This window comes from Pinus tabuliformis, chromosome 5_2 (assembly GCF_031772625.1).
Source record: "Pinus tabuliformis cultivar Carrire ecotype Pingquan chromosome 5_2, CPIR1, whole genome shotgun sequence".
Classification (NCBI taxonomy): Eukaryota; Viridiplantae; Streptophyta; class Pinopsida; order Pinales; family Pinaceae; genus Pinus; species Pinus tabuliformis.
Window position 1 is genome coordinate 40,587,809 of NC_142306.1, and position 22,971 is coordinate 40,610,779.

The following is a 22,971-nucleotide window of genomic DNA, read 5'->3' on the forward strand; positions in this document are numbered from 1 at the left end:
ATGGTGACTCAGAGTTGGTAATCAAACAAGTGAAAGCAGAATACCGGGCCAAGCATCCAAGAATGAGAGATTATTGTAATGTTGTCATTGACATCCTCAGAACTTTTTCAAAATATGCTTTGTCTCTTATTCCTAGAACTCAAAATGTTATAGTTGATTCTCTTCCTATTGCAACTAGTATGGTGAAGATTCCCATTCACTCCAATCAGAAGTATTAAATTCATGTTAAACATCACCTAGTTGTTCATTATAATATGAGATTTTGGTAGGTGTTTTGGGATGACAAACAAATCAATGATTTTATGCAGATGGGAGGTGAATTCTAGAATTCCTGCATTGATGATTCATCTAATATGAATGATCTAGAAATTGAAGCAACTGAGATTGAAATACTCCAGCTGAAGGAAAATAATATTCCAAGAGGTCTTGTACCTTTGGAAGACTTATTTGATCAAGACGATGTTGCCAAAAATCCCACCATGGTCCCTACAAAGAAAGGTGTCGAAGATGTGAATATTCGTACAACACACAAGCCTAAGATGGTTAGATTGTCAAAGACTCTACCTCCTGAGATGAAAAGTAAGTACATAGCTTTAATGACATAATTTTCTGATGTATTTTCTTGGGACTATTTAGATTTCAAGGTCTATGACAAGAATATCATTCAGCACACTATTCCGGTCAAACTTGATCAAAAGCCATTTTGCTAGAAACTGAGGAGAATTAATCTTAAGCTTCTCCCATCAATTTAAAAAGAGGTAAATAGGCTTTATAAGTCTGGTATCATAGTTCCTATTCAATTTTTTGAATGGATGTCAAATCTAGTGCCGGTAAGAAAGAACACTAAGGAGATTCGTCTTTGCATTGATTTTAGAAATCTAAAAAAAGTGTCCTTGAAGGACAATTATCCCTTTCCAAAGATGGATCATATTCTTCAGAGGGTAGTTGGGTCTTCCAGGATGTCATTGCTTGATGGATATTTTGGGTATAATCAAATTTTGGTACATAAGGATGATCAACTGAAAACAACCTTCACAACACCATGGGGCACATTCATGTACACCAAGATGCCATTTGGATTAAAGAATATAGGAGAGACTTTTCAGCAGGCCATGGACATAGCTTTCACTAATGAAAAAGATGTATTTTTGGTTATTTATTTAGATGATCTCACAATTTTTTCTTCATTTTATGAAGACCATTTACATCATTTAAGAATTGTCTTTCAGAAATGCAGTAAATTTGATATATCACTTAATCCAAGGAAGAGCTTATTTTCCATGGAAGAAGGTAAGTTGCTCGGACATATTATCTCCAAGGATGGCATTCACATTGACCCTGCAAGAGTTGAAGCCATTCAACAATTAGATTTCCTAAGGATTAAAAAAGAAGTTTAGTATTTTAATGGGAAAATCAATTTTTTGAGAAGATTCATCCCCAACCTCGTTGAACATTTGAAAGATATGATAGACAAGATAAAAAAGGATAGAGAGGTAAAATGGTATTTAGATGCCAAGAAATCTTTCCATGCAATCAAATTTGCATTATATACTCCTCCTACTCTGATTAGTCTAGATTATACTTCATATTTCATCGTATTTTCATTCGCCTCTAAGCATACATTAGAATTCATCCTAATGCAAAAAGAAATATCAGAAAAATGAACAGCCCATAGCATTTTACAGTCCAACAATAAGGGATGCAACACTGAAATGCAACATAATTGAGAAGCAGGCTTTGGCATTGGTGAAAGCTCTTAAAGATTTTTGAGTTTATATTCTACATTCTAATACCATTGCTTATGTTCCCACAACAATTGTAAAAGAAAATCTTATGTAGACAGATCCAGAAGGCAAGCGAGGAAAATGGATCGCAACGATGCTAGAGTATGATTTGGAGATAAAGCCCAGAAATCTCATCAAGGGACAGGGTTTGGCTAATCTCATGGCTAAATCTAATTTGCGTGCATAAAATATCAATTTGATTGTTGCACTTTCTGAAGAGGAAGATGAAGACTCACACTTACAAGTGTCTGATATGTTCATTTCATCTCCATAGTATTCTGACATTGTTTATGTGTTGCAAAATTTAAATCCTCCACCAGAAGTACCCAAATGTAAAACTAGATCTTTAAAGTTTAAAGCTTCAAAATATTGTATTCTTGATGGTGTTTTATTTTGGAAATACCCTAGTGGTGTTTTTCTGAATTGTTTGGTAGAAAACGAAGCAAAGGATGTAATAAGAGATTTTCATAAAGGACATTGTGCTATTCATCACTTCTGGAAGACTACGAAAAACAAAATTTTGGGAGTCGGTTTCTATTGGCCCACTCTTTTTTCTAATGTATATAAAACAATGATGAGTTGTCATGAATGTCAGATTTTTCAAGGAAAAAGAAAACTTTTGCCATTAACCTTGCAACCCATTTCAATCATAGCCCCTTTCCAACAATGGGGTCTTGATTTAATTGGTGAGATCCATCCTTCATCATCAACACAAAAAACATGGATCCTAACAACCACTGACTATTTTACAAAATTGATTGAAGAAATCCCAACCAGGAAAGCTATTGATTCTGTTATCATTTATTTTATTGAATCTAATATCTTGTCTAAATTTGGCTACCCGCAGAAGATAATCATTGATAATGCTACTAATTTCAAGTCAAAGAGGATGGTGGAGTTTTGTGCAAAGTATCATATTGTATTGGGACATTCTGCTACTTATCTTCCACAAGTGAATGGTCTGACTGAATCAGAGAACAAATCCTTGATCAACATCATCAAGAAAGTTTTAGAAGTCAATAAGAAGAAATGGCATAGAAATATCACTAATTATTTATGGGAGTACAGAGTCAGTACTAAGAAATCAATAGGTATGCCTCCTTTTCAGTTGGTATATGGGGTTGAAATAGTTTTTCCTTCATCTCTTGCTTTTTCGGTCATGAAAATTATGCAAGAATTCGATAGCAAAACAAATGATATGCAACGAAGGATAAATCATATGATCCATTTACAACAAAATAGGGAGGAAGTTTTTCAAAACACTTCTAAACTTCAGGAAAGAATCAAGAATATCTATGGTCGCAAGATAAAATAAGACAATTTCAATTTGGGAGATGTGGTTCTTCGTTGGGATGTGAGGAATAAAGAAAAAGGAAAACATGGAAAGTTTGAAAATTTATGGAAAGGACCATACTGAATCTCAGCTTTCAGAGGAAAGAATGATTTTCTATTGGAGGAGATGAATGGAGAAGAATATTGAGGAGGAGCGATGAATTGTATGATTCTCAGGCACTACCATACTTCAAGAGATTTCTGCGAATTCTCACAGTCATTGTATATACTAGTTTATTTTTTATGTTCAAGTGTCAAGTGGCTATCATAGGAGCTTGAAGCACAAAAAGAAGGCCATAAGGCTTATTTTATTAGTTACTAATTTTATTTTTATTTTAGAGTCAATTCAGTTCGCTTTTTCAAAGTTAGTAGGTCAGTCAATTTTCAGTTTAAGTCAATTCTATGGCATTTTGACTCCATTGCCTAATGAATAAGGCTACCTGCTCTACTATGTTCTTGAAACATGAAAGGAGTTTCCATCCCAAGCAGGAGCCAATGTTAGTGCCTATTAGTCATGTTAGTGACTAGTGATCAAATTTGCTTTTACATAGTTATTTTTAAGGTTTCAGGTCAATTTTTTAGTTTAAAAAAAAAATTCAATAAATATTTGATCACCAGTTAGGAAGGTCAGTATCTACTATTCCTTTCAGTCTCATGGTCAAGGAAACTATCTTAGTCAAGTAAAATCATTATTAGTAGACGTCCATATTCATCTTTCTCATAATCCACCTAATAAGCCTATATTAGGTCATCATTAGGTCATCATTAGGTCACCACTAGGTCACTAGATGTAATTCCTGAAAATTGGTCTTTTTACATTTAATTTCATTTTATGACGAATAATAGAGAATAATTTGGTAACTAAGGTTTAAACTTCATGTTTTTTATTTCATTCTCTCAAATTAAATATCATCATAATAGCATAAAACTAAAGTGACAAGTCCAAGTATAATGGTTATGTTGGGTCCACTATCATCTTGCAAAGGCAAAAACAATTTTCTCCACTTATAAAGGCTCATCACTCACTCTCATTCACTCCCAATTTTTCCATTTCACTTTAAAACACTCCATATCATCCAATCAAGGTGATTCTTTCATGCCAAGAGAGTTTGTTTCAACTAGAACTCGAGTTCTGAAATTGTGCTACACAAATAACCCTGTTTTTACTACGCATATAACCCAGGTAGTTATTTCATCATCTCTCAAAGATTGTGAGTCCTTTGCAGTGGGTTCCTCCATCATGGTGACATTTTTATATTGCTAATATAGGTTTTTGATCTATCTTAAGGTTCAAACTTCTTTCATTTCTCTCATGTATGCTTATTATGTCTCATGTCTACCTCCTAGGGTTTTGAATGCAGTTAACAAGGTTTTCATCCTTCTCTTATTAACTTTGCTGCTAAAACTCATATCCATTTGTTTCCACACCATAATTTATCATAAATACACCATCCTAAACATCCTCCACCAAACCCACTTAAAACATTCCTCAATTATACCTAAACCCTACACAAACTACACCTTTTTAACTATAGGACTGTGTTTTCCTTGTTTAGAAACCTTCCACTCACTCAAATCCTATAATTCAAATTTCCCTAGATTCCTAAACTCCCTCACTATCACCCTAAATTTTCATGGAATTTTCTCATATCCCTATTCCCCTCATTTTCCCCAAACTCCCTCACAACTATTGAAAATCCCCTGTTTTCCCACAGTCAAAACCCTAGTTTCTGTCCTAACAGCTAAGTGCTAAGATGGAATCTGAAACCTCAGAAAAAAGGACACATAGAGGAGGAGATGTCATAAGACATGAACCTACATCAACCCATGAGGTCTTCTCATCTCCATTCATTAGGAAATCATTTGAAGATGCAGGTTGCCTTACAATTTATCAGAGGGTTTAAGAATTGAAGTATCGTGACCAATTGACTAGTGTTTTTGCCACCAATCTTAAAAGGGACAAAGTGACCATAGTAGGGTTTCAGTTCATTGTTTCAAGGCAACTTATCTCCACATCTACAGGGATTCCAAACATTGGAGAAATCTGGTTCAAAAGAGAAGACCTTGACCTTCAAAACTACAAGATGTACCTAAAAAAATAATATAAGGCAGCTCCAACATATGTTTTTCCATTCAGACATTGGTTGGAAAGGTATATCCCTCTCACGAAAATGATCATGAATTATTTCACATTTGAAGGTAGGTATTCAAGGATATATAAGTATCACCTGAAAATTTTGATGCATTTCACCCGTGTACATCAAATCAATTTGTTTTATTACTTGTACAAAAGTCCAGTTAAAATGGAAAATAAGGTACAAAATCAAGGTCAGAATCACTATACTAGTTTGTTTCACATGGTTTAGTGGAAGTGCTAGTTTTCCATCAATTATCACAATCAAATATGTCTTGGGATCATTTTGCAAGTTCAAATTTTCCTCCATATTCTTCAACTAGGTGTAGTGATGAAACAACACCTTCAAGCTCACTATTGCAGCAAGAGGTTGCTTCTTCAAGAAGACCAACGAAGAGGAAAGATATGGAAGAAGTGTCGCAGACATATTCCAGAGGTGATAGGCTTGTGTTACCACAAGGGATTATTGAAAAGGCCAAGCCTACAACAGGTAAACAGATAGTTTTCTCACAGCATGAGGATTCCTCTCATCCGAGTACAAATGTGTCAGCTATGGAGAAAGGATATGAGGGTAGAATTGAAGATCATATCATAAGGGATGAGGAGGCTGATATCAAGAGATTGGAAGGAAAATTGATAGAGACAAATGCTCTAATAGCATGCCTGCAATAAGAGAAGATGCAACTAAAGGTGAACCAAATGATTTAGTACAAACAAGCAGCTACTTGAAGGAAAGAAGATGTAAAGGGAAAAGTAGTGGCTGAAATGAAAGTGTCAAAGGTCAGGGAGACCAAGAACTAGAGCAGCTAAGGGAGCCCTTGAACTACAATGAGATGTTTCTCCACTAAAAGAATAGTTTATGGTATATGACCTAATCACTAGAGAAATCAATGAAGATAGGGTTTATTGGCTTGATAAGGTAAATGGACACCTGGAGAAGCTTGAAAAGAAGGCAAACAAGTACAACAACTTATAGAGGCATATGGCTATGCACTACTACACAATAAACAAGGTATCTCAAGCCAGAGTCAAACATTTGAAGGGCAAACTCGAAACAAAAGGAAAAGGAGAAGCTTGATTTACATGTTGAGGCTTCCCTCATGGAATAGCATATCCTATTATACCATCAGTCATCAATTTTGAGAAGATTTGGAGAAAATTTTGTCATTTTCAAAATTTTGGTGATTTTTTTACTCTTTTAAAGACACAGGAAAATCTTTAAGCGCAATGCCTTGGCACTAAGATTTCATATCAAAGCTCCAAATACAAAAAACTTTATATCCCTGGATATATTTTTCCCTAAGGATCTCAGATATCCACCTTTTGAAGCATGTCAACAAACTGGAGAGGAGAAAAAGTCAAAAAAGAGTTGAAAAAGTCACTTTCTTCCATTGTTTTGTAGTAGGCGCTGCGCTTATAGAGTCACCTCGGGAGAATCGATTTTTGAATGCCTTTCCATGGTCCATTTCCAAAAATTGAAGTTTATCTAGAAACTAGACAGAAAATGCTAGTTCACTGTTCTCTCATGTTTCAAATTTGACTCCCAAAAGGCTTCCAAAATCAGCTTGCAATGTGTTGCTACGCTTATAGTTGAATGCACTACATTTATAGCCAAATGCACTATGCTTATACCTGTAGCTGTCTTTTTCACTTCATTTTCACCAGATCTCGGTTTTATGATGTTATTTGGATATTTTAAAGACTTGATGATGTAATTATTCAGTTAATTAACATAATGGGCTTTTTTTTGCTTTAATTATGCCTCATAAAGGTAGCGAAACTCAAATCAAAGTCTAAGAGGAGTTTGTGTTTGACCTTCTTACTCTCTCTTGTTGGTTGAGAGATTCTTGCTAACTATTCCACCACTTAGGGATTCAACCCTTGAAGGTGCGGAAATGGTTTTGTTAGTTCCAGTCTTCACAGGCTGTCCCTAGTGATCAAAATGGGCTTTTACTATGTCTAGTTTTGTTAGATGTTTTTCACATTATCTTTAGTGAAAAACATGTCATAAGTGCATCCATCAGTGGCAACACGGAAAAAGATTTCCAACGGTATATCACACTCTGTAGTGACAAACCTAGGGTGCTAGATTAGGCTATATTTATTATCGACCAGGGTAAGTAAACTTCGAGGCATGCGTCTAAAATCTATAGACATAAAGGATTCCTAACTAAGTGTTCATTGTGGTAGGTTACAATACTTCTTTACGGAAGGTTAAGATATGCTCCCTATCACCTTGACACTCAGGTCACTCAACTCATTTAACTGTCCTAAAGACACTGTGTATTACTAAACTGAGATTTTAGTCCCCTTACAAGGACACTGTGCATAAAAACTATGTCTAGTGAACACTCAGCATTTAACACTCACGTTCATGAAAGATTAAAAGCATACTGAAATAAAAAGCACACTAAAATTCAAATGCATGGGAAACAGGGTCTAAGAGGATCAGATCTCTTATGAGATACAGTTCAATGATCTTAATGATAAATCCTTTAAGCTATCGTCGTAAACATCTTTCATAAGGATTGCTAATTAAATCAACGAAATCATAAGCATAACTCTAATGACTGTGCATGCTATTCAATATTCAAAAGCTGCTAATGAAATGAAAATGACAGTATACCCGTCCACGCAGGGCCCGTCCGCGTTTCAACGGTATACTGGAATGCGCGCAAGAAACTAAGGTATTTAACGCATGAACAAGGTTATAATGAAACCGTGACTGTAATCGAGTTCTGGTATTAAGTTTTGAAGAGTATACAAAAGCTCTGTTCTCCAAACGATATACAGAGATCAACAACAACCCTGTAACTGTATCTACATCCGTGTTTTTAAAAACAACTAATACACGGTTTACATTTGGATTGAATGTACATTCACTATGCAGTTGTTGCCGCTTTTACTATGGAATGATTTTTGGGTCATTTCCATTCAAAACCGATTTCCAAAAAGAAACAAAACGAAACCGGTTTGGAAACCTATGGCTGTTGCTACGTTTGTCACCAAAAGGCTGGGGCTTTGACTAGGGTTGACCGCATAACAAGGAGTGTTGGATTCGCTGTAGGATCGATGTTTCTCCATGCTTGTACATTCTAGTTTTCGTTCCTATCCCTTGCTTTAGCTTACCTGTCATGCCACGTGTCAGATGATGAACCATTTACAGGATGTTGTAACTTCCTGTAACCTTTTTATTAAAAACTCCTAATTTCTAACATAAAAACTCATAAACTAACTTTAATGCAAACTAACAACTATAATACTGTTAACTAATCAATTTCAAGGAATATAAGGGATCTATGGAGGGAAAAGGTAGAAAAATGATGTGTTTCAAGAGGAAAAAGAAGGTCATGGAATGGTACCAGCATCTCCCCCAAGCTTAATGAATTAGCATGTCCTCATGCTAATCCTAATGTGCTGCCTCTAAACTCTGTCCCTGCCTGCACCTCTGCTGCTTTCAGCAATGCATCCATGTTCTTCTTAGCCTGGGCATCTTTTTGACTGTGGAGCTCATGCTTTAAACTCTTTTACTTCTCTTTGAGGGCTTTCTTTTCGTTATACCATTTGGTTGCCCACTTGAAAATGTCAGTTTGTTCAGCCTCAAGTTCCTTGATCTGCTCCCTCAACTTCTCATTTTTCTGTTGAGTCTCTTTACTCTGTGCTCTTAGCATTTCATTTTCTTTCTTGATGACTTTTTCCAGCATGTTGGCCTCCATCAGTTCTTCCTTTAACTTTTCAATTTGCTTTTCCAGCTTTCTTTGTTTCTTAATGGCAGGTGGTGACTCTTTTTCTTGCCTATTGTTGCTCTCAACCTCCATCTCAGCTTCTGGTCCAGGTTGTGAGTGAGCACTACTCTCAATATCCATTGGTGTAGGTGCATTAGATTCTGGTTGGTCTTCTTGTAGCTGAGTCTTTTGTGCCCTCCTGGATCTTCTTGTATAGGTAGTAAAATTTTTATCTTGCTCTGCTTTCTGGGCATCCTCTTTTCTCATTTTCCTCGTCCTCACACTACTAATGGGTGGAGGTACATTGTTTGATTTGTGCGCAGGAATCTCTTCATCAATGTCATGCATAAATCCTGAATGCTCTTGTTGTTCTTGCTCATCCTCTTCATCTTTGATTTGGTTGGCAGCCAAGAACTCCTTCCACGTTCTTCCTCTTCTCTGTAAGTCATACTCAATAAGAATTTTAATTAGCTCAAAATGATATAAGCTCTTGTCCTCGTTACCTTTTTGCTTTTGGATGGTTTTCGACATTTTGGTTAGGCTCTGCAAGAGGAATTATGGTAAGCTAATAGTGCACTGCCCTTTCAAATGTAATAGTATTTTGATGTGGTATAAGTAAAAGATGTTGTAGCGGCCCTCACAAGTTACAAAGTTTTGGATGATATACACCATTTCGTCCCATGGATGCATCAGCCAGCTCCTAGGGACACCTTTCTTCCAGTTAACGAATGAGACCCTTGATCTGGACATGAATTGGGTCCATGATTTTTCTTTGAACTGTTTTGTCCTGAAGTATTTCTCCCCTTCTAGGATGATCCCTAAGGACTGTGCTATGGTGTCTTCTGAAACCCTGAATGAAAAATTACCTATCAAGGCTTTTTCCCCATTGAATGTAAAGGCAAATTGTTTAGTGACTTCGTCATTGTTTCCATGAAACTTCTCCAAGAAGGGTAGCCATTGTTTTTCTTTTAGAATTGCAATGCAGTCATCTTGGTACTGGAAACTGTCGAATGTGCTTGGCTCTACCCTATTAGTCATTCAGACAGAGAAATTTTGCTCTAACCCTCTTTGTTTATGCCTACAAATTCAACAAAGGTATTTCGTTTTGTTACCTTTGTCTTTTGCTCCACACTGCTGACCTGGTGGCGCCCTTTGTTCTTCGAAACTAGCTCCTTCAGTGACTTAAGCGATGCCTAGATGACTGTCTTGTAATTATGGTGGAGGTCGAAACTTGTAAACCCAGATGACTGTGTTTTCCTTTTGTAGCACTTGCTACTCTCAGTCTTTGCTGTTGAAATCACAGAAGTCAAATTGCTAATATAGAACACTGAGAATGAAATGAAATTTTTTTAATAACCGACCCGACTAAATTCATAGCATATTCATATTTTATGATGGGGGAGTAGCTGTACCGGGTCGTATAAACACCATCATGAGAACGCTGGAAGGATATATGGAGTACTGGAGCATGATATCAGATAGTCGTTTGCATCATTCGACTTCGTCGGGTGGTTATGTCATAATTCAGCCGATTCAAACATAATGAACAAACCGTATAACATTTGGCTTTCTAACAATTCACCACATGTCCCCCGTTAATTGGTACCTGGCCAAATAGAGATGTTGGACCGACAGTAGGGTTTGGTTGGCTGATAAAGGGTTAATAACAAAGGCTGGAAGGGTGATATAGGAGGGGATTGAGAAATTGTATGGAGAGTATGGGGATTTTAAAAATCGTATAAATATGAGATAGGCTAGAGTGTTGGGAGATGATAGGGATTAAGAATATGAGAATATGATAATGGGTGATAGGTATGCAGGTGTTTTTGAATTGATCGTAGCAGTCATAGTCATCACATTTAACATTAAAAATTAATCTAAGAATTTAAATGTTAAAAATAAAGAATACATTACACTTTTATTGGTTGATCAATCGTTGAATTGGCATGCTAGGTAGGACTAGTCTTTCTTGACTAATCTTTGCTGTTCATGACAGGTCCCTCTGAGATAAACTTGAATGCAACAGGTCCCTCTGAGATCTGGAAAATGTTTGTGCAACTTCTTTGAAGTCTGGAAAAGAACTATATGTGTGCAGGTTCCTTGATCTTTGGTGTTTGATGAAGCCTAGGTGACAAGCAACCTTTGAATCTCTGTTGAAACTTGATGAAGCTTTGCTGAAGTAACTTGAGATAACAGTCTCTTAACAGGTCCCTTTTATGTATGTTGAACAGGTCCCACTACTGTTGGTGCTGGTAACATGGTCTTCTGGACAGAACAGGTCCCACTGCATAGTGTTTTTAAACAGGTCCCTCTGATTAAAACAAATACAAAAACAACTTCTTTATTGAAATTTGGAGTGCTGAAACAAACTCTTTGGAAATTTACAGTGAGGAGATGAGATAAGAAATCTTTGAGAATTTACAATGAGGAGATAAGATAAGAAAAAAAAAACAAAATGCTGACGCTTCTCCCCCACTAAAGCGTTGACTTGTCCTCAAGTCATTATTCAATTGATGAATCAAACAGGAAACAAAAAGAAAAGGAATTCTTACCAGCCAACGAATTGGTTTTCAGGTAAGAATTCTGGGTTAGAGTGTGCCAGAATCTGGTTTTCACATCTAACCCATTTTTTTATATAGATATATATCTATATATATATATATATATATATATATATATATATATATATATATATATATATATATATATATATATATATATATATATTTAAATTCTTTTGAATTTCTAAATTGAAATGAAATGAATTAAGGCAGAGATACTACAGTTAAAGGCTGCAATATCTCAACCTCTCTCTGTTGAGATGCAGTTCGAAGAAAATTTTGCTTGATGATGGGCTTATTATAAAGTTTCAAGCGATGACCATTGCCAGTAAAGGAGTGGCCTTCTCCATCAATATTGATGAGCTTGACTGATCCATTGTCATAGACTTGAATGATTTCGTATGGGCCCATCCGATGTGTAGTAAACTTGGCTTTATGATCTCTGAATTTAGAATCAAAGAGTAAAGCCCAGTCTCATTCCTTGAACTGCTTCTTCTTGATATGTGCATCATGCCACTGCTTCCTTTGTTTTTGCATGAGGATTGTTGTTTCCTCTGCTTTCTGCCTCATTTCACCAGCTGGTTCAACTACTGAATTCTTTCTTGTTGTGCTTCATTCAGATCAATTCCCAAATCTGCAGCCATCTTAAAAGTATGTATTTGAAACTCAATAGGAAGAATTACCTCTTTTCCATACACCAACTTATATGGTCTAAATCTTGTAGTATTCTTCCACGTGATTCGATAAGCCCAGAGTGCATCTTTGAGCTTCTCTTCCCAATTCTTTCTGTTCATTGCCACCGTCTTAGTGATAATTCCTTCCAAAGTTTTATTTGTGGATTCTACTTGGCCATTGGCCTGTGGATGGTAAGGTGTACTTCTTCTGTGCTTGATTTGATATTTTTCTGTGATGTCCTTAACTAACTTTGAAGTAAACTGAGTACCTTGATCAGTCACTATCTCCCTTGGTACTCCATACCTTACAAAAATCTCTTCAAAAAGGAAGTTTACCACTGTTTGTTCAGTTTCTCTAACTAGTGCTTTTACTTCGGCCCATTTTGTTACGTAATCGGTACATACTAAGATGTACTTCTTACCATTGGAAGTTGGATTAATGGGTCCTATGAAATCTAGAGCCCATTTTTCAAATGGCTCTAGGTGCACTTGGGGCTGAAGTGGCATCTCATCTATAGTTGTTGGCCTGCCCATTCTTTGGCAGCTATCACAACTCTTCACGTACTTCTTGGAATCCTTAAAAATGGATGGCCAGTAGTATCCAAGACTAAGAATATTGAATGCTGTTCGCTTAGCTGCAAAATGCCCACCACATGGTTCATCATGGCAAGATTTTAAAATATCAATTATCTCATCATTTCTGACACATCATCTAATAATCATATCATAACCAGTGTAAAATAAATCGCCATTAATCCATGAGTATCGAGCACTTTGTTTGACTAGCCTCTTCTTTTCCTTTGGAGTAAAGTATGGAGGTGTTCTTCCTGTAGACAAATAATTGGCCAAGTCAGCATACCAAGGATTCACTATTGAAATTGCAAATAGATTTTCATCTGGAAAAGAATCTTCAACGGGAAAAACCTCACCTTGATTTTGCAGTCTAGAAAGAAAATCTGCCACCTGATTTTCCTTACCTGGTCTATCTAACACTGTGATGTTAAATTCCTGTAACAATAATAACCATATGGTAACTCTGCCACTAGTTACTGGTTTGTTCATTAAATGCCTAATGGCAGAATGGTCAGTATGTACAAAAACTTCATAACCAGTTATATAATGTCGGAATTTATTCACAGCATATATGATGGCAAGCATTTCTTTTTCTGTGACTGTGTAGTTTAATTCTGCAGGTGTTAGATTTTTGCTAATGAAATAGATGGCATAATGACAATATTCCTCTTTTTGGCCTAATGAGGCGCCTACTATAGTATCAGATGCATCTGTAAAGATGTGAAATGGTAGGTTCTAGTTAGGTCCTTTCAAGATTGGTGTGGTTGACAAATTCTTTTTGAGTGTTTCAAATGCTTGCTGGCAATTCTCATTCCAGTTGAAAAGTACATCTTTGGCTAGAAGCTTGAACAAAGGTGAAGCTATTTTACTAAAATGTTCAATAAACCTTCTGTAATAGCTTGCATACCCAAGGAAACTTCTTACCTCTTTTTGAGTCTTCGGAATTGGCAAATTGACAATGATATGGATTTTCGATGTAATACCTTGAAAAGAAATATAGTGGCCTAATACTATCCCCTCGTTTAACATCATAAAGCACTTTTCATTCTTCAGGGACAGATTAGCTTCAATACATCTCTTCAAAACTTTTTCAAGATTTATTAATACATGCTCAAATGAATCACCATACACTGAAAAATCATCCATGTAAACTTCAACGCAATCATGAACTAAATCAGCAAAAATAGCTAACACAGCTCTCTGAAATGTAGTTGGATCATTGTAAAGTCCAAATGGCAAAACATTATAGGCATAAGTGCCCCAGGGAAAAGTAAAAGTGGTTTTCTCCTAGTCCTCTAAGGCTATCCTGATCTGGTTGTAGCCACTGAAACCATCAAGAAAAGAGAATGATGATTTCCCAGCTAATGTGTCTAGCACATGGTCGATAAATGGTAGTGGGCAATAATCTTTGAGCATTGCTTTGTTCAATTGTTTGTAATCGACACAAATCCGCTACTTACCATTTTTCTTGGGCACTCCTACCAATGGGGATACCCACTGACTGTCAAAGATAGGATAGATAAAATTAACTTTCAACAGTTTTTGTAATTCCTCTCTAACAATATCCTGGAGCATGGGGTTCATTCGTCTCTGCAGTTGCCTCACTGGTTTGATAGTAGTATCGGTATAAATATGGTGAGTGCATGTTTCAGGGTGAATCCCGTGCATATCGGTGTAATCCCAAGAAAATGCTTTCTGGTGTTTTCTCAATAATTGAATCAATTTCTCTTGCTGAGATGAGTCTAGGTGAGTGCCAATATTCAGAGTTTTTCCTGGACTAATCTCTATGGTCTGAGTCTGTGTGTCTATGATGGTTTGAATGGGAAAAATATCGTGGAATGTTGTTTGCAAAGATTGAATGGTGCATGTTTCCTGAAAATTTTGGGCTAAAAGTTCATCTGCAACATGATATTGGTCATTTCTCAAATTTTCAAAAATATCAGGTTGAGAAAGGAACAATTCTACCAAATCATCATTATTATGTTCTTGGAAATCATAGATTTGGTTGATGCTAAAAGCAGATTGTACTTCTTCTTTGTCATTGTATTTATCGCCAAGCCATAAATTGTGTGCTACTGCTGGTGATTGTGCTGATGGGTAAAGAGTGAGTTGTTTTCTTTCAGTTCCTCGTGAAATGATCATATTACCTGACCGACATCCTATGAATGCATCAGCAGTTGCTAACCATGGTCTACCCAGGATGATAGGGTGCCCTCCTAAATTGGATTTGGGTTGAAGAACTAAAAAGTCCACTAGATACTCCCAAAAGTCCAGTGAAACGATTATGTCCTCCAAAATCCCTTCAGGAATCACTTTAGACCTATCAGTAAGTTCTAGAACAATTGTTGTGTGTTTCAAATTTGTGAGCTGGAGTGTTTTCATGGTTTCAAGAGTCATGACATTTATTGCGGCCCCAAGATCTATTAAGGTGTTTGGAATATGTATGTTGTTAATGATTGTAGTGACTTTGGGAATACCAAGATCAACATACTTTTCCATTCAGATGGTATTTGTCATAAGGCCAGCTAAATGTCCAATAACATGAATGGTTTGTGGATCAACCCTTTTCCTAGTGGGCTTCTTAAGGCACAGTTCTTTGATTTCTTTAGTATATATGGGAATGTCTTTTATGGCTTGTAGTAGCAGATTTTTTATATAGACATTCTTGAGCTCATCTAAAACATCAAACTGTGGTATAGACATTGGAAGTTGTGTTTGGACCAATCGGTCTGGAAAAGGTGGTGGATGCAATGGTTGCATTTGTTCATTTTTGGTGTCATCGTTTTGTTTTCTTTGATTTGCAGTTTCATTTTCATTTGATTCATTTTCTTCTTGTTTATCAGCTGTTGGAGATTCTTTGTGAAGTACCTTACCAGACCTAAAATTGATATTTTACAAGGGTAATGTGGGATATGAGGTTCCCTCATCTACATTGTAGGCTGGCCTCTCTGCTTTGTTATTTGGATTTGGTACAGGTTGAGCAGGGATTTGAGTAAGTCTGGGAGGTTGTGAGTTAGATGGAAGTTGTAATTGTGGTGGATTTATTGGTGGAGGAGCAGGCAATGCTTGTTAAGTGGGTTGAGGTTGATGTGGGTAAACAACTTGCTGCTGAGGATATTGTTGATATGATTGAGGATATGGCGAGTATGGCTGATGATATTGTTGATATGGCTATGAGTATGGTTGGTATGATTGAGGATATGAATGATATTGTTGAGAGTATTGTTGAGATGGTCTCCATTGTTGTTGGGGGTAATTTTGGTGCTGCCATGGCATGGGCACATTCCATGAATTCTGAGCATACATCTGATCATGTACAGGAAATTGAAAATTCTGAATTGGGAACATACCTTGAGGTGTTGGTTTTGACTGCCATGGTCTCTTTGTGCCCATGTAATACACATTTTCCATATCTGCATTAGCTTCCACATTACAATTCTGCAAAACCTTGACTTTAGAACAGTGAAATACATCATGATTTTCAGTACAAAAGGCACAAATTTGAATGTTTTCTAATGGGCAATCTTTTAAGGCATGTTTCTTCCGGCATTTTGGGCAAAAGATAGCCATCATCTGATCTTCCTTTTCTTGTCTCTTCTTAGCTTTTAGAGTGTCAATTTGGGTTCCTAAGGTACTTAACAGATCTGTTTTGAATTCCTCTAACAGGTTCCCTATTTCAGCCCTTGTGACACTTGGTGAAGCAGATTTTGTGGCTTTGGATGATATGGTTCCTTTTCCAATTTTGGCTTTTCTCCTAGAATATTTTTCACATAGCTCAGCAATTTCTTCAAAAGGTAAAGTGGAAATATCACCTTTGCCCATCAAGTTAAGATCATCTAAGTATTCCTCTAGAATGCCTTTCAAGAATATTGTTCGAATCAAATCAAGAGGCATGGTTCGGTGTTTGGATTTTTGTAAATTGTAAACAAACCATTCTAGGTATTCCTCTAAATTTTCATCCTCTTGTTGGTTCATCCTAAAGATATCATCTTTGGAATCTTTTGATCTACAATAAGGTTGGTATTTCCTTAGGAATATTTTTCTCATGCCATCCCAATCAGTTATCGCATGTTCACCAAGCCCCATGAACCATCTTAATGCTGATGCTTTTAATGTTGCTGGGAAGAGTCTAAGCCTATGGGCATCATCTGTGTAACCATATGTTCGACATACAATGTCAAACTCAAACAAGAATGAATCTGGGTCTTCTGAAGCCATGCCATAAAAGTTTGGTAGCACAGATGGAGGTATGTTTTTCATTTTTATTTCATCATCTTCTTGTGGTTCTTGAATAGGAAATTTGAAGGTTGACTCTTCCTCGTCTCTTTGACCTTGATTTGGTACTGATCCATCTCCTTCCTCAGCCATTTTGATAGGTTCCTCTGTTTCTTGTTCAATGTCACTTGTTTCAAAGAGAAGATTAAAGAAAGATTGTTGAGTCACTGTGCTACTTTCTCCTTGTATAGAGGATCCAGGGAAGTGTTTCTTCTGTGATTTGTGTGCTAATAGAATTTCCCTCTCAATGAGTGTGAGTCTTTGCCCTGATTTTTTTTTATCCTCTAATTCTTGTATGGTGACTTCCTCAGCTGGTGTTCTGTGTTCAATGTTTCCTAAAGGGTCTGCTCCTGATGGTAGGTTAGTTTTTGGATTGGGGGTTTTTGTGAATCTAGCTTTATTATCTCTAGATCTAGGCATAAGTAATCATGACTTCTAAATCTATGTTTTTGCTTGTTTTTGTTTATTAAATTTTTTTCAAAATCCTCTAACTACATCTCCCCGGAAACGGTGCCAAAATGTAGTGACAAACCTAGGGTGCTAGATTAGGCTATATTTATTATCGACCAGGGTAAGTAAACTTCGAGGCATGTGTCTAAAATCTATAGACATAACGGATTCCTAACTAAGTGTTCATTGTGGTAGGTTACAATACTTCTTTACAGAAGGTTAAGATATGCTCCCTATCACCTTGACACTCAGGTCACTCAACTCATTTAACTGTCCTAAAGACACTGTGTATTACTAAACTGAGATTTTAGTCCCCTTACAAGGACACTGTGCATAAAAACTCTGTCTAGTGAACACTCAGCATTTAACACTCACGTTCATGAAAGATTAAAAGCATACTGAAATCAAAAGCACACTAAAATTCAAATGCATGGAAAACAGGGTCTATGAGGATGCTTTAAAAATATAATGAAGGATCAGATCTCTTACGAGATACAGTTCAATGATCTTAACGATAAATCCTTTAAGCTATCATCATAAACATCATTCATAAGGATTGCTAATTAAATCAACGAAATCATAAGCATAACTCTAATGACTGTGCATGCTATTCAATATTCAAAAGCTGCTAATGAAATGAAAATGACAGTATACCCGTCCACGTAGGCCCCGTCCACGTTTCAATGGTATACTGGAATGCGCACAAGAAACTAAGGTATTTAACACATGAACAAGGTTATAATGAAACCGTGACTATAATCGAGTTCTGGTATTAAGTTCTGAAGAGTATACAAAAGCTCTGTTCTCCAAACGATATATAGAGATCAACAACAACCCTGTAACTGTATCTACATCCATGTTTTTAAAAACGACTAATACACAGTTTACATTTGGATTGAATGTACATTACCTATGCAGTTGTTGCCGCTTTTACTATGGAATGATTTTTGGGTCATTTCCATTCAAAACCGATTTCCAAAAAGAAACAAAATGAAACCGGTTTGGAAACCTATGGCTGTTGCTGCGTTTGTCACCAAAAGGCTGGGGCTTTGACCAGCGTTGACCGCATAACAAGGAGTGTTGGATTCGCTGTAGGATCGATGTTTCTCCATGCTTGTACATTCTAGTTTTTGTTCATATCCCTTGCTTTAGCTTACCTGTCATGCCACGTGTTAGATGATGAACCATTTACAAGATGTTGTAACTTCCTGTAACCTTTTTATTAAAAACTCCTAATTTCTAACATAAAAACTCATAAACTAACTTTAATGCAAACTAACAACTATAATACTGTTAACTAATCAATTTCAAGGAATATAAGGGATCTATGGAGGAAAAAGGTAGACAAATGATGTGTTTCAAGAGGAAAAAGAAGGTCATGGAATGGTACCAACACACTCCCAAAACAGGCTCTCGGATCAGAAGATATGATCAAATGAACTATTGACTCTTGTTTATGAAAAATTCATTGAATGGATAAAAGGCAAAGAAGGCCAAGAGGAAACAGAATTCTGAGCCTACATTAGATAAGGATGTTGTTGGGCCTACCTAGGAAGGCTTGTTTGGGATGATGTCACTGCCCCTTTCTTCTAACATGGATACTTTCAAAAGCCTTTGGCAAGATTGATCTATGCTTATTGAAACCCTAAAAATCATTCTTCTATGAAATCCATGATACTAGAACAAGATAAAGTTGCAAATTCAGAGACTTCTATTATGGCATCAGTATGTTCAGATGTTGAAAATATTGTAGCAGGCAACCATTAATGTTTTGGTCTGAATGATGGCACTAGAACTGATGCTCTCCCAGCATTTGACAAAATTTTAATTCAAGGGAATATGAAATGGTCTTATTTAATCAAGATATTGTTGTTATCAGAACTTCGCTTCAGCTCATAGCACCCTTGCACATAGTGAATAAAAGAGAAGTATAACAATCTCACAAGGGAAAAATTGTCGAAGAACATTAAAGAAAAGCACCTGTAAGAATTCCTGAGTCAGAATTATAGTTTTGTTGGTGATCTTGCGAAAACAAAAGGGTCAATCTGGAATATTTGTAGTAGAGGAGCTATCCTAGTCAGGTTTTATAAGTTACCCACATACTGAAACTAATAGGTTCTCAGAAAATATATTTACAGGCCATTGTGTGAGAGCAACACAGGGCATAGCTCCTAGTAAATATTTGGCAAAATCCTAGTAATGGTGGTCATAATGACAAACACAAATCCACCTATACATCCAACAAAGTTTTCAGCTGGGGAATCTGGCTGCAGTCAAGATCACAAGAGGATTTATGAGTTGGTTTTTCGTCATTTCCTAGCTTGTGTCTCACAACCTACCCTTGGGGCTAGAACAATAGTTGACATTGATATTGTTGGTGAAAAATTTACAGCTTCTGGTATCATGGTTATAGAGAGGAGTTACTTGGAGATTTATAGGTATGAATCTTGGGGACGTTCAACTATTCCAGTGTTTATGACTCAACAACAGTTTGTCCCAACAGGATTGACACTTGATGCAAATATCACAAGACCACCCCCTCTTTTGAGTGAAGCTAACTTGCTAAGTTGCATGGATAAGACAGAAATTAGCACTGATGTAACTATACATGATCATATTAAAAAGCTAATAGATTGGTGGTATGCTACTAAAGATGCAAATACACGGTTTTGTCCAACAAACTTGGGCGAGGCAATTGTTATGGGCTATGATGCTATGGGATATGAACTGTGGAAGCCATACCTTCATGCCATGATGGAATGTGACATGGGTATAGGTTCAAAGGGTAAAGCAAAGGTTTTGGAGACTTGCTTGCAGCAGATGAAAGCTTTCTTTCTAGATACAAAGTCAAACAAGGAGAATCTTTTTGAGGCAATGGAACTTTTCTTTGAAAGGTCCCAGACAGCAGGAGGGGATGATCATCGAACTATTTGCGATATTGTTTTACGCTATCAAGTTTGCCAAGAGTTTGATGTGGAACTAGAGAAGAAGCCAGATGGAAATTTCCTGGTTGGCTGTCAAAAATTTCACACTGCAGAAATACTCTGTGGTTGCCTGGATCAATATTTGACGCATCTGTAACCAATCACTTATGCAATACTTGTATACTAGGTCCTATTTTCAAAATCCAGTTCAAGTTTTGGCGAATGGAAATACATGTTCAGTATAGCATGGAACACTTGGGATGCATTGGTGGTTGTGACAGGATCCCCATAGAGTTGTTTGACATATGTCGGATAGGTTCTCACAATTCTTTCACTGGTTCGGCAAGAGGACAACAACCTGCACAAACTCCACAAAACAACAGAAATCAAACTCCTAGGAATAGCAGGATGAGAAATTCTAGGCAGAGTATATCTCTACATTGTAGATAACCAGGTCATAGTTCCAATGAATGTTTACAGCATGCTCCCCAACCTCAAGGGCATCAGGTTACTCATAGTTCGAATGAGCTACCTCAGCAGCCTCAAAGGCATAGAGCAGGTTCTACTTGAACACAAGAAGCACTTTGCGAGAGCTACTAAATGCCTTGTCCTTTGCGAATTGCCAACACTGAAATAACAAGAGAAGACAATTCTATACTTGCCAGACACGAAGTCATAACTTCTTCAAATGGGAGGATTCAATTCAAGTTTCTAATGCAAGTGTTGGAAGAGACCATTGTGGCATTAATGGTGAGGGCCCAATGGAAGAGGAAGGGTGATTCAAACAAACAACAGAAGTGATAGGCGAGGAAAAGGAGATGGAAATTTTGTAAGTGCTATCATGAAGAGGTTGTAAGGAGGTGCTTTGTTTGTGGATATCCTTCGCATTTTGCAAATGCTTGCCCAAATTAGGCTACAATAGACAATGACAACTATGTGCATGTTTGCAACCCTAGCGATGTCAAAAATTATCATAATTTGTTGCCATTTTCTTTGAAATAATCCTCTTCAAATCATCTATCCTCAGGCACACATAGTTGCATCTATAGGTCGAGCATATTGATAGGATGTCAAGCATATTATCTATTTTCGTTTTTATTAAAACCCCATTTTTTGTTTTAACATTTTATTGTGAAAGGGGTTTCTCTGAAGTAAATTGGTTGTATTCAGAGGATATTTTATGTAACTGTCTATTACAATGGTGTCCATGGCGTTCTGAATGAGACCTTTTTTCGTTGGAAAAGTTTATGATGCTTCTCAACATCTTGTTTGGTCTACATATGAGTGTTTGGAGAAAGTGATAGCTATAGTGAAACCGGGAGTAAGATTTTGTGAAGTGGGAGAGGTTATCAGTCGACATGCTTCAATGTCAGGGGTTTTTGTGGTGAAATCCTATTGTGGGCATGGTATTGGTGAGCTCTTCCATTGTGCACCAAATATACCTCACTATGGCCGAAATAAAGCTGTGGGTATCATGAAAGTTGGACAAACATTCACCATTGAGCCCATGATCAATGCAGGAGGAGGGCATGAAAAAATGTGGCCAGATGGATGGACTGCTATGACAGTGGATGGGTAGAGATTTTAGCTAATAAAAAAAGATCTCATGGGAAATTAAAGGACTTCTATTAGCAAATCAAGCTCATAAGGGATGTGGCATTATTATAAATCATTCAATGAACAGATGGAAAAAAATTTGGGCATCCAAGGCAACTACAGAGCACATGTGGGGGATGATTTGATCAGCATCCCAAATTATCCCAGATTTCCAGTGATGGTTCCAAAACAAACTTCGGCAGGCAATTCAACTTGTGGCAGCAAATCAATTGTTCATTTTGTTGAGATTTAATTAGATTATTTAGTTATAATTTTAATTTGTGTTATTTGACTGCAACACATATTTAGTTGATTTTTATTTTAATTATTTTGATTCCTATGTTTAGGAAATCAAAATTAAGATGTAATAGGGTATATATAGGCTGATTTTTGAAGATGTAAGGGTTTGATTTTGTAGAGGAGTGAGGCTACTTTGGACTATGTAAAGCTTTTTCTAAATATTATTTTTAATGGAGCAATTTTTCCCTTTAGATTTGGATCCATCACGGTGTTTAATGTCCAGCATGTTTTTCTTGTAAATTCACTTACATACTTTTCTTTTTCTGTTAATTCTTATTACAACATTATCTAAGAGAAGTGTTAGGAATCCATCCATGAACAATGCTCCTTTCGCAATGATTTTGTTGTTAAATGTAGTGGTTATCTTTGCAGAATCCATCCTCTGTTAGATGCCTTGCTGAGTAACCCTGTGTTTCTTTTTCTTATAACGATGCCACTGTAGATCCATCCCCTAATTGATGCCTGTAGGGTAGCGGGATTTCTCCTCTTTTTTTCTCTCATTTACATCTTCTATCTGGTTGAGCATTACGCATACTTTGCCCCAAGTTTTCCAGAAAAACTGGCATTGACTCCATAGCCCTATGGTCCTTTATCTTGCTGTTTTTGAGCCAAAACTTTCAATAAAATTCTTGTAATTCATAGC

At 36.7% G+C, this 22,971-nt stretch overlaps 1 pseudogene; it reads left to right on the plus strand.

The window, feature by feature from the left end:
• Window positions 1-353: 353 nt before the first annotated feature.
• On the plus strand, window positions 354-22,011 carry LOC149157508 (DNA topoisomerase 3-alpha-like; annotated as a pseudogene).
• Window positions 22,012-22,971: the final 960 nt, after the last annotated feature.